Here is a 12,866-nt window from a genome sequence, read left to right on the forward strand (position 1 = left end):
CTAGATCAACTTTATCGTTTAATAGACTATTTAGCCTGTTGACAAGAAATGCACAGGTGACTGGTAGGCACTTCTAAAAAACAAATTTTTTAAAGTGTGAGAAACTTGGAGAGGATGCTGTTTCCTGAAACAAGAGTCAACTCCTAATGCCCCATTTATAGACCAGGTCTTACACTGACACATGAAGAAGCTCTTTTAATTAACTGGTTAGGAATTTAATATCTTCACATATGCAAGGCAAGTCGACTTGCCCAGGCAACCAGATACACCGAGCTTTGTATATTAGTTCTGCTCTTTTGGCTTTTGAATGAACTTTCTAAGTCATGGGCATTAAAGGTTGTCTTAAGTAAATGGTTTTTAACTCAAGTGCTCTTTGGGAAAATGAGGATATGCTAACCAGTGGAGGAGAGTACAAGGTGACCAAGCAAATTAAAACTTAACAATAATAATATTAAAGAACAAGTGCCCAAATAACAAGATCAAAGAGATTAGTTTGCTGGATATCACATGGTTCTCACTAAATGTGGCCAAAGAGATCTTTAGTGCTTTGCCAAAATATGAAACTATTAGGCAAACTATCCCAAATGCATATCTGCTTTTGCATGGCTTTTCCAGAAACCATTTCCAAGAAGTTAAGGTGAGTTTTGCCACCTTACTATAATGGTGACTTTGAAGGCAAGTCTTTGGTCTTAGTAACACACTCAAACTCAGGTCATTTTCATACTTGTCTTAGTGTTCCCCTGAACTCTCCTACCTTAACAAAAGTGAGGGTAGTTTTCCTAAAAACATAATATGATTTCTTCTGATATTTGTCTTCAAGAAATTTAAGGGTTGCACTTGGGATTAGCATAACACTTTCTTATACAATTTCTTAGTGGCATCATTTACACTTTTAAATTTTTCTTAACCATTTTATTTGAGCTATGTCACCTGGGCCCACAAACTATCTCTATGAGATTACAATCACCTTAAGGGTAAATGTTATAGTAATTCCTATTTATTTTTAAATTCTCCCACCAAAATTCATAACTGATTCATGTAAAAGTTCTGCAAATCTTTTGTTTGTATTTTTTGTCTTCCATAAAATTTAACAAAGATTATTACCCAGAGAAGACAGGCAGTAATTTATTCTTTGAGTAGAATAAAATTTGTTTAATTAAACTTTTAAAGATTTAACTACTTTCTATATCAAAGTTTGTAACTTTCATTTTTCCTCTCATTCAACAAATATTTACTGAATATCTGCCAGAAACACATTATTACTCTATTTCTCTTGAAACAGCTTTTTTACAGTATTATGAAAAAAAATAAGCTCTTAGAATTTGATAGCTAAAAGGAACTTTGAGGGTTACTAATTCAACACAGTGATTTCAGAGACAATGAGGGAATTTTTCAAGAGTCTGTAGAAGTAGTGTCAGGCCTAAGGGAAAATAGCTGGTTGCTGCCACAGTGGAAAATAACAACTAGATATCTTGACTTTTGTTTCAGGACTTTCCTCTGTCAGAAGTTACTTTTTAAATTTTCTAGAGTACATCACGAGAAACGCTGAGCTGGAAGAAGCACATGCTGGAATCAAGATTGCTGGGAAAAATATCAATAACCTCAGATATGCAGATGACACCACCCTTATGGCAGAAAGTGAAGAAGAACTAAAAAGCCTCTTGGTGAAAGTTGAAGACGAGAGTGAAAAAGTTGGCTTAAAGCTCAACATTCAGAAAACGAAGATCATAGCATCTGGTCCCATCACTTCATGGGAAATAGACGGGAAAACAGTGGGAACAGTGGCTGACTTTATTTTGGGGGGCTCCAAAATCACTGAAGATGGTGATTGTAGCCATGAAATTAAAAGATGCTTACTCCTTGGAAGGAAAGTTATGACCAACCTAGATAGCATATTCAAAAGCAGAGACATTACTTTGCCAACAAAGGTTCATCTAGTCAAGGCTATGGTTTTTCCAGTGGTCATGTATGGATGTGAGAGTTGGACTGTGAAGAAGAATTGATGCTTTTGAACTGTGGTGTTGGAGAAGACTCTTGAGAGTCCCTTGGACTGCAAGGAGATCCAACCAGTCCATCCTAAAGGAGATTAGCCCTGGGATTTCTTTGGAAGGAATGATGCTAAAGCTGAGACTCCAGTACTTTGGCCACCTCATGCGAGGAGTTGACTCATTGGAAAAGACTCTGATGCTGGGAGGGATTGGGGGCAGGAAGAGAAGAGGATGACAGAGGATGAGATGGCTGGATGGCATCACCAACTTGATGGACATGAGTCTGAGTGAACTCCGGGAGTTGGTGATGGACAGGGAGGCCTGGCATGCTGCAATTCATGGGGTTGCAAATAGTCGGACATGACTGAGCAACTGAACTGAACTGAACTTAACTGAATATGTTTATAGATGAGAAATTCATCAGAATATGACATTCATGGTACCTGGAAATGGTTACTGGTTCCTCTTGACACAGTGACTCTAATAGAAGAGAAATAAACCTGTATTAAGAATGCTTATAATCACAGTCAAGAAACTTAAGAGTATTTGTACCTTTTGTTTCAGTAATTCTATTTTTAGGGATTTATCCTGGGGAAATCATCTGAGATACACACAAATATTCAGATATAAGACTCTATGAGGCTTTTTATCAAAATGCCTAACCATAAATTATGTGACACCTATATGGCAGAATATTATACAGTTTGAAATGAGGTCCAGTTATGCAACAGAACTTACTTAGTATAATGCTAAGTTTTGAAAAGGTAAAATAGCACAGTTTAGTAAAATAAAATAAGATGTGTGCGGCAGTCCATTCTAGTCTGAAGAAAGCAGACTCATAACTATGGTTACTTCAGAGTAAGAAATCAGTGATTTTAATTTTATTCTTTTACTTTTTCTGTGTATCTAATTTTATGAAACAAACTTGTATGCAGGTATACTAAGGGGAATGAAAACAAATGTTACTGTAAAAAGAATACCTTTTAGTCAAGGTAGACCCAGCAGGTGGCCAAGCTGAACTGACATCCACAGGGGGAGAACAAAAGTTGTTTAAATGAAGCCATAATACCTCTCTATTTTAAACATTTTAATGAGCTCTTTTCACTTGTCATAGTTATCTTTCCTTTCTGGACTGAACCTGAAGGGCACCCACAGAGCAATAAAATGTTCCTAAAGGATAATAACCCTTGGTAGCCTGGTCACATTTCTAGCCAGGAGTCCCTCTCCTTCCCTGTCACACACTCTCAGCCTTACCTAACCTGCATTTGGGATCATAAGGCTAACCCCATCATGCCCCTTCATAACTATATATGATCCCAGGACATCCCATATAATCCGGACTCTGATTCCTGTATGTCTCTGTCCGTCTCCTAGTCTGATCTCCTTTCTCGCACTCCTTTGTGACTCCAAACCCTTCTAGTACAGCCTGGGGAGGGCTGCCTGGTCAGTATTCTACATTGCCAATCTCTTCTTTGAATATCTCCCACACTTTGCTTTTGAACTGAAACCTGTCTCCTGGGGCCATTTCTCATTAGAGAGGGATAGGAGTTTCTTTCCCATCCTTTACCACCTGGCCTAAGGTGGGATATATGTCCTCTGTGTATTTCACGGGGACTTGCAAAATGATGCCCTCCCCTTCTCTATAAAAACCAGTTCTCATGAAGCTCATGCCACCAAAACATATCCTATCTTGGAAATATATTTATTTAATGTTTTGCACTGTTAGCTTCAAATCTGAGAGTGACGATGCTTCTAAATCGTATACCTAGAGTAAAACGTTAGTTGCTCAGTCATGTCCAACTCTTTGCAACCCCATGGACTGTAGCCTGCCAGGCTCCTCTGTCCATGGAATTTTCCAGGCAAGAATACTGGAGTGGGTTGCCATGCCTAGAGTAAACCCACACTTGAAAGGTTCACCTGGCTTTAGGTCACAGTCGTGCTGCAGCCCTGTGGCTGTAAAATGAACTCTGTCATTGGTGTCCTTTGTAAAATGAACTAAATGTTCCCATAGATGATGCTGAAATGGTTAGAAAAGAGAGAGGTTTAATTCAGAGCGTACTACCCATTTGAATACTGTGAAGGAAGGAAAAGGAAGGAAATGAGCCAACCATCCAGGATGAACAAAGGAAAAGCCCTATGGACCATGGCAGCTGTGGTCCCTGGCACTGTCCAGGCACACAGTAGACCCTCTGATGTATTTACTAGCTGACTGAATACTTTTTTTAATGCTATTCCATATACTCCAAATTAGTTTAGCCTACAAATTTCTGTAGCCTGACATTTCCCATTCAACAATCTACAATTTAGCATGTGACTTGATCTTTTTGATTTGACTGGTTTACTTAAAGTCTGGGATTTGTAGGGTCTAACCCATGGAAAAATAGAAAATGAGTGGACTTAAAAGCAAAAAGAATTATGTTTATTTATAACTCCAAAATTAAAGTCTGAAGCAAAAGCACTCTGTAATCATATGGGGCTTTCGTTTGATTGGATGATCACTTTTATCTCTTACAGTTTCTCCTTATTTATCTTTATATCTCCATATGTACCTATGCAAATGGCCCCAAGCAACATTTTTTCAGTCATTTTTTGAAACACTTGTTTTCCTTCAGCAAATAATTATCTAGTTCCTTCTATATTCCAGACACTATGCTAGATGCTAGGAATGCAGCCACACACAGCACAGGTAACGTCCCTGCCCTGTTTATCTTCTACCAAAATGGTAGGTAAATGCCTTATATTTTTTGATTCCATTTTATTCTGTTCTACTCTAATATACTTAGAATTATATGATAAAACAATAAATATTATTTCAATAGACACTTTTAGTTAACAAAGTAGTTTCATAGCCAGTATCTTATTTGATGCTCAAGAAAACTCCATGGGAGGGTGTAGAGAAAAGGAGAAAAGGGAACCCTCCTACACTGTTGGTGGGAATGTAGGTTGGTACAGCCATGACAGAGAACAGTATGGATGTTTCTCAAATAACTAAAAATAGAATTACCATATGATCCAGCAGTCCCACTCACGGGCATACATCCAGACAAAACTATAATTCGAAAGATACATGCACCTCTGTGCTCATAGCAGCACCATTCATCATAGCCAAGATGCAGAAATAACTTAAATATCCATTGACAGAGGAATGGATAAAGATAACTGTACACACACACACACATACTGGAGTACTACTCAGCCACACAAAAAAGAAGGAACTAATCTCTCTGCCTGCAATGTAGCAGACTGAGGTTCAATCCTGGGTGGGGAAGATCCCCTGGAAAAGAGAATGGCTACCCACTGCAGTATTCTTGCCTGGAAAATCCCATGGACAGAGGAGCCTGGCAGGCTATAGTCCATAGGATCACAGAGACAGATACAACTGAGTGACTAAGCGAACAAGAAAAAGCCGTTTGTGGCAACATGGATGGAACTAGAGATTATCATACCAAATAAAGTAAATCAAAAAGAGAAAGACAAATACCATATGATATCACTTATATATATGTGTGTATGTGTATATATGTGTGTGTGTGTGTGTGTGTATGTGTGTGTGTGTGTATAACAGATAACAACAAGGTCCTACTCTATAACACAGTGAACTGCATTTCAATATCCTGTGATAAACCATAATAGAAGAGAATATTTTTTTGAAAAAGAATATATATGTATGTGTAACTGAATTACTTTGCTGTACAGCAGAAATTAATACAAATATTGTAAATCAACTATACTTCAAATGAAAAAAAACATCCTATGGGATAGGAAGGGGAACTAGTTGTTTTACTGATATTATTTTACAGATGACACTATCAAGACACTGAACATAATGGCATTAGCAGGTATTGCTTCTAAGGGACTGAGACTCACATGGGGACAAGGCAGGAGAGAGAGCAGGAGCTAGCAGAGAAAAGACAGTCCATACACACTGCCCACCGTCACTGTTTGGAAATTTCTTAGGCTAGTTTACTTATTCACTTTGACTTTTATGGGACTTATGCTGCTGCAACAATTCTATTCATCACCATCCTGAACCTCTTGTTTTGGGAGGTCTGTTGATCAAGGCCAACCTTGATGCTCATCTTAAACAACTCTCCTTCTCACCGGCCTTTGACAGAAGACCCCTCTCACCTGGAAACCTACCAACCTTGCAAGTAAAGGATAAAGTCTTTCCCCAGACAAATTTACCAGCATTCTCTACAATAGTGTTTACACCCCTTGGCACAGACACTGTGTCTTCTTTTTAATGAACTTCTACAAAAAGCTTCTAAAACCATATAACAAGTGCATTCTTGAAGAGGTCTCTTTCAGGTCAAATCATGGGGACTTCCCTGGTGGTTCAGTGGTTAAGACTCTGTCTTGCAAAGCAGGGGACACAGGTTTGATCTGTGGTCAGGGAACTAAGATCCTATGTTGCTTATGGAGCAACTAAGCCCACGTGTCATAACGACTGAACCCAAGCACCACAACTAAAGAGTCTGCACCACAGCAGAAGACCCCGCATGAAGCTACAAAGATCCCATGTGCCATAACTAAGACTCAAGGCAGCCAAGTAAATAAATAAATAAAATACTTCTAAAACAACGTCAAATCATGATAATTACATAGAAGAATGTATTTTTATATAGAAAGGAGACCAAAGTCCTAAAAACTAGATATCCAAAATAGAAGGAGGAAATGCCATGGAACAAAATCTGCAGGATTGGTCATATTTATGTCTGGATCTTTATGTTATTAGTCAGCGGGCCCACCCCTGGACTGTCCAGCCAAGGACTGCCATTCAGGAGCATGTGTATGCACTGTGCTATCAGAGGAGTCAGAATGGCTAATTTCTATTTGGTTATCTAGTCTGATTAGCAAGATATTTTTCTCTCTGTGGTTAAAGTAGTTACGTTTGTATCCTTTTGTGATTTTTAAATTCTGAAGAAATTCAAAGAAATAACAAAGAAAAAAGCAAGGGACTGTCAATTCGGTCAAGATAAGCATGTGCAAAAGAGGCTGTCTCTTCCTCTTCCTCCCTGGATCGGGGGGAGGGGAGAACAAAAGCAGCCGTCAGATGGAGCCCAGGTTAATCTTGAATGCTGCTTGCTTAATTTGACTATTTAAACTTTTTAATTTGTTTTTTTCTCTTCTACATCTTACAAGAAGAGTATTTTTAGATCAAAGAAATACCATATTTTGTGAGCAGGTGGAGAGCTAGAAAACTCCAGTCACCAGGTGTCACACTATCAAACAGCGCACCAAGTGTAAAAAGCGGAAAAATAACCTTCTAGGGTATCTGGGGAAAATTCCAAGGAAGGCCAAACTATGATTCTCCTAACCCCTGGCAGCCATTCTGCTTTGCAACTTGACCACAAAGAAAATATGATTATGAAACAGATATAAGCTAACAGGGGACAATTCCAAATTCATATCTAGGAAGAAGCTGGCAAAAAGCAGAGGAGAAGGCAGGAGTAGCTGCTTTCAGCATCACTGGCTTTTTCTCTTGTTATTCTCCAGTTCATCCATGCTTCACTGGATAACTTTCCAGGCTCCAATACGACATCATCCTTTCCAGGAAGGAAGGACATCTGGTTCCAGTCAATTCACCAACACTGTGCCAGCTAGTGAGGGGTCAATAGAAATGAAAATAGACATTAGCCTCAAGCTGCCAAGCATCTCATGGAAACAGAGATGCCAGGCGTTCTATGAACAACGATTTGATTCAGTACCCAGTGTGGGTGAGGCATGATTCTAACAATGCACATTTACATGGGTAAAGGTGAAGTGAAAGTCGCTCAGCCATGTCCGACTCTTTTTGATCCCAAGGACTATACAGTCCATGGAATTCTCCTGACCAGAATACTGGAGTTTCCTTCTCCAGGGGATCTTCCCAACCCAGGGATCGAACCCAGGTCTCCCACATTGCAGGTGGATTCATTTACTGAGGAACAAGAAGATAGCTGCAATATATGTATGTGAGTGAATTTATGCAGACTCTAAGTGTATAAAGGATACTGCAGTTGTTTATGAAAAGAATTGGAATTATTTCTAAGAATAACAATAAATAATGTTTCAACAGTAACATACAACCTTACAAGACACTTTCACATCGGGATTTTATTCAGTGCTCAAAAAAGCCCAATGGGGTAGGAAAAATAGGTAGTTTTAATAACATTACTTCACAGATGACAAGTACAAGGAGTAAGCAAGTGGGGTCAACTTAGAAACATGCAAACTGAACTGGAGACACTAAATTCCAGGAAGGGTTACCTCTAGAGACCCAGGAAGGGTGAGGAGTGGGATGGGAAAAGGGAAAGGAGGGGACTTTTAAAGAAAGTTTATCTGCAACATTCTATTTATACTATTTAAATAAAACACAAAGCAGAAGGAAGAAAAGGTGAATTTTAATTAATACTTTCTGATGAATAGACAGTTCTTCCTCTATGAGACTCTGCTTTTCTGCATTTTGAAGTATCTTTTTTTTTTAAAAAAAAAAAAAAAAAAGGAGAAATAGGCAACAACAAGGAATTTATAGCCTTTAAGAATATATATACTTCCCTCTGTGTTTTCACCACATATTACAAAAATTAAATGTGATCACAGAAGTGGAGTTTCTAGCCTAGCTAATAGCAACAAGCATTACAAACAATCCTTTCCTTTTCTTTTTTATTCATTTTCTTTCCTTTGCTTTGCTTTTTATCCTTCTTTTCTTTTCCCAGATACTCAGCAATTAGATTATTCTGTTTTATGTAACAATTAGAGGAAGTTGTTTAAATGGCTTCATCCATTCCTAGATTAAAGTATCCTGAAGCCTGGGCCTCTGTCTCATATCTGTCTGTCTTGCATATTTTATGGAGTGGTATCACATTTACTTAATAGGCACAAAGTAATAACTGTTTGTTACAGGACATACACACACACATACAAACAGGGAACTTAATTCTAAATGGTAGTAGCAGTACCCGTTTCACTCATTTTTTCCTGAGTCTTGCTCTTTCATTAGGATTCAGGATTTTTTTTTTTTAAAGAAGTGATTAAAAACACCACCACCACCACCACCACTCAGGATTAGGCTCACAATGTCTTTTAAGTGTGGCTGTCTGAATTACAAGTCCTCCTGAACTTGTAAGCAAGATTTGGTTGCATTATACTTGGAGAAAAATCAGGACGTGGTATTGATTTTTACCCCCTAATCCAAAGAAAGTGCAGGTGTTTAAGCATTTATGAAATTGATTGACTCCCCTCTAGCAGCCAATTGATAGTAAGTTTAAGCTTTGGAGTGAGGCTGTAAAAGGTTTGATTATATTAACAATACTCAAAGTCATGGGTTCATAAATCTTAAGAGAAAGGATGCATATGTCACATATAACACATGAAAAAAGTTGTTCTTTTATCATGGATAACTCACTATTGTGTGAAAACCTAGTTGATCAGCTATTCCATTATTTGAGTAAGTATCTGATGTCTTGTTTTCTTTCAAGAAGGCAGGTGCAGGATGAAGCAGGAAGCCTGCCAAGAAAGATGATAAATTACTATTTGGTGCTGGCGACCAGAGCTCTATGAATGCAGGGCTGCCAGGAATTAAGAGGGAGAGTAACCAGAAACGAGGAGGGACATGACTTCTGACTACAACTGTGGAGGTGTTTGCTTTTTGTCCTCATTATCTTTGCAGTATTTTAAGGGTCTCTGTTAGTTTTGTAACCTGCAAAATGAAGTGCTGTTTTAAAACAACTGTACACTACCTTAAAATATTATATTACAGCTGCTGAGGTCAAATGCAAAATCAGAGTTGAGAGAGCACAGCTCAGTAACAGCAAATAAATGCCCTAAATAGACAAATAACATGGTAAAGCCAAGGTGCTGCGTGGCTACAGCTTTGTTTGAGAGGGACATCTGGGCTGAATCCCTGGGAAGACCTTTGCCCCAAGTCAAACTGCACAGCAGTGTGTTCAGGTTGGATTTCACCCTCCAAAACTAAGAAGAATCAAACAATAGCAATAGTAATGACCAGAATCACAGTTTTTGAAATGTCTGTTCCATGAACATCTCCTGCCCTACAGGCTATCTTTTCGGCTATCTTGTTATAGGTTTATAAATCAGTGTTTAATATCCATGCAATGTCTATCAGAATCACCGCTGGCCATGGCTGTTCTTAATTTATTAAACTCAACAGGATTTACTGAGCACCTAGAAAGTCCCTGGCATCCATCTGGGTGTTGGGGATATACAGATAGAAGATCCAGAACTTCCGAAGCCATGGTCTAGTGGAGGAAAAACAGATCCAGTGCAGGGGCCTCAGTGGGGTAATAATGGTCCATGGAGCACCATGGGAGGGCCCCTGGGAAGCCAGGCAGGCTCAGGTAAGGTTCTTAGGAGTGGTGACATCTGCAGTGGGAAAGAGTGGGGGGTGGGTAATTACTTAAGGCATTGGGGAAATAATGAGCTAAAGATGTAGCCCTTTTCAACAGTCCAGCTTTATGAATGAAAGCGTTTTGGCTGGCAAGATGTGAAATGACACATTCTCAGGGCTTATACCACAAAGGATTCTGGATTTCAGATTGAGTTTGGAATTTATTCCAAAATTAATGAGCTGTCCCTAAAGGATTTTGAGCAGGGGAGTTATGTGATACATCAGCACTTGGCAACAAATATTTACAATACAATATAGTGGGCACTCTGATAGAAACATGATGTAAGTACTGTGCAAATATAGAAAAGCAGTTATTTACTGTGGGAACAGATTGAGGTAAGTCCAAGAGGCCACTCTTAAGATGGGTTTTAGAGGATCAGTAGGAGTTCACCAGACACAAAAGGAATAGATAGCCTATCTACTGAAAGGCCATCAAGAGAAAGAAAAAAGAGAGAGAGAAAGGGAAAAAAAACTCAACAGAGCTTTGAAGAACTCTACTGTACTGCCTCTGATATCTGATACAGAATGACAGAAAGCAGACTCCCAGGAAATAGTACAAGGTCAGGACTAGATAGGATTGTAGGCCTTGAACCACTGAAAGTCCCTTACTCTAAAGAGAATTTAAAGAGCAGTGAGTCTGAACTCCTCCTTCTACACAGGAGGAAAGTGAAGCCCAGGGAGGGGAAGTGACTTAGGGCCCAGAGACACACCTAGGAAGAGCCACAGGGAGGACAGGGCAGGCCCCTTGACTAACCTCGCATACCTTTCTTCTCTGTCAACAGTCACCCAAACCTTTTCCTCAAGTACTTTTCCAGGCTGTCTGCTTCCAATAAATCTCACATTCATTATATGCATAGGTAAATTCTAGTTTGCTCACTTGTTCCAGTTTATTTTTATGCTACCTATGTGTTCCCAGCAGACATGAAATAGAGGAGTATTTTTAACACAGGTTATTTTGCTCCAACACCTGATGAAGTGTAGCTGTTAGGACATTAGTCATTCTTTCTATGCTGGTGTGACTCAGTCTCAGACCATCTGGGAGCTGGAATTCATGTTTCCAGTTTACACTCACCACTGACCCACTAGGTGACAACTAGGAAACCTTGCCCAGGTTCAGTGTGATAAGAGAAAGACTATGACCCTCCTCTTCCATGTAGAATCACTAAGGTTTTTTTTTTTTTTTTAAAAAGCAATAAAAGAACAAGAATGTGTTTTGCATACATTATACACTATCTAACTAAAGCTATAGGTAAAATTCAATAGACATAAATGGTTGCTTTTAATAATCAGTTTAAAAATGAACATAGCATTATGTTTGGGCATAATCTATGATAATGGAGAGTGTACCACTCTGCTAGAGGACACATCTTAACTGTAACTTTAGCTCCATCATCCGCTCTGTAACCTCGAGCACACCATTCAACTCTCAGGGCATATTTCCTCATCTATGAAATGAAAGGTCTGGATTCTTTCATTCTTAGTGTCATGACCGAAAATAGGTCTGGTTTACTAATATACTAGGGTGCTGTATCTAAAGGTCTAAAAGGTAGGAATAAGGAGAGGGTATGGGAATAAGATAATTAAATTAAAGAAAATAGAAATTAGGGAAAAGAAGAAGAAAGAGAATAAGGAGGAGAAGGGAGACATGGAAGAGGTTGCCGGGGATGGGGCGGGAATAGAAAGGGAAAGAGAAGCCCTTGCCTCGTACATGATTATTTCATGGGTCTGAAGCAGCACTAATGTATGTGCAGTTTCAGACTAACACAGTTGCAGAATTCCTCCAGATACTGATTATTTGAACTAGAAAGTTAAATTTCGAAAACAGAAAGAAGTATTTGTTTTTCTGGTGTGTGTGTGTGTGTGTGTGTGTGTGCACGCGCCCGTGTGCCTTATTTTAAACTATATTTTCATTTGGATGGAATAAATGAATCCTTCTCAAGGTTTAGCATTTTCTGTCTGGAAGAAAAAAAAACAGAATTACACCCTCTTCAAATTTGATAAACAGAGGTTTTCAGCTGCTATTCTTTCGATCAAGTCAAACACTTTATGCTCAATTCAAAACTGATCTCCTTTAGTTTCCAAGGTCCTAATTGATATGCCAGTGTTGAACTCTCTTTTCTCCTGATATTTTTAACTGCTTGGGTCTATATTAACTGCTCCATTCCATTTTAGAGTTTTCTTTCATGAGAATGGAGATGATCTTTAGAGAAAAAAACACTCATTTTTTCCCATCTATAGTTTATTTCTAAAATTGAAAGTAAATGCCTTACCCAAGTTCAGTTGGATTTCAATCCTTAAATTCCATATTTTTATCAGCATCTCCTACATTCCATTTTCCTGTGGCCAATCATCCAGAAAAGAAGAAACTTGTTTCTATGGTTATTTCATCTAAAAGCTTCAGGAATAATTATTTTAGTGGAAAGTCTGACATAAAAGAAAAAAAAAAACATGTTAACAGAATTAGAAAAAAAATGTAACAGATACCTTTT

General features: G+C 38.6%; 1 protein-coding gene across 1 annotated transcript in view; it reads right to left on the bottom strand.

The window, feature by feature from the left end:
- C5H12orf42 (chromosome 5 C12orf42 homolog) overlaps positions 1 to 12,866 on the bottom strand; it is a 246,541-nt gene that overhangs the window by 83,748 nt on the left and 149,927 nt on the right. Inside the window, 4 exon segments of the mRNA XM_059887270.1 lie at positions 2,432 to 2,468; positions 2,969 to 7,588; positions 9,376 to 9,476; positions 12,648 to 12,801. The gene's annotated coding sequence lies outside the window, so the exon portion shown is untranslated.

This window comes from Bos taurus, chromosome 5 (genome assembly GCF_002263795.3).
Source record: "Bos taurus isolate L1 Dominette 01449 registration number 42190680 breed Hereford chromosome 5, ARS-UCD2.0, whole genome shotgun sequence".
NCBI classification, from domain to species: Eukaryota; Metazoa; Chordata; class Mammalia; order Artiodactyla; family Bovidae; genus Bos; species Bos taurus.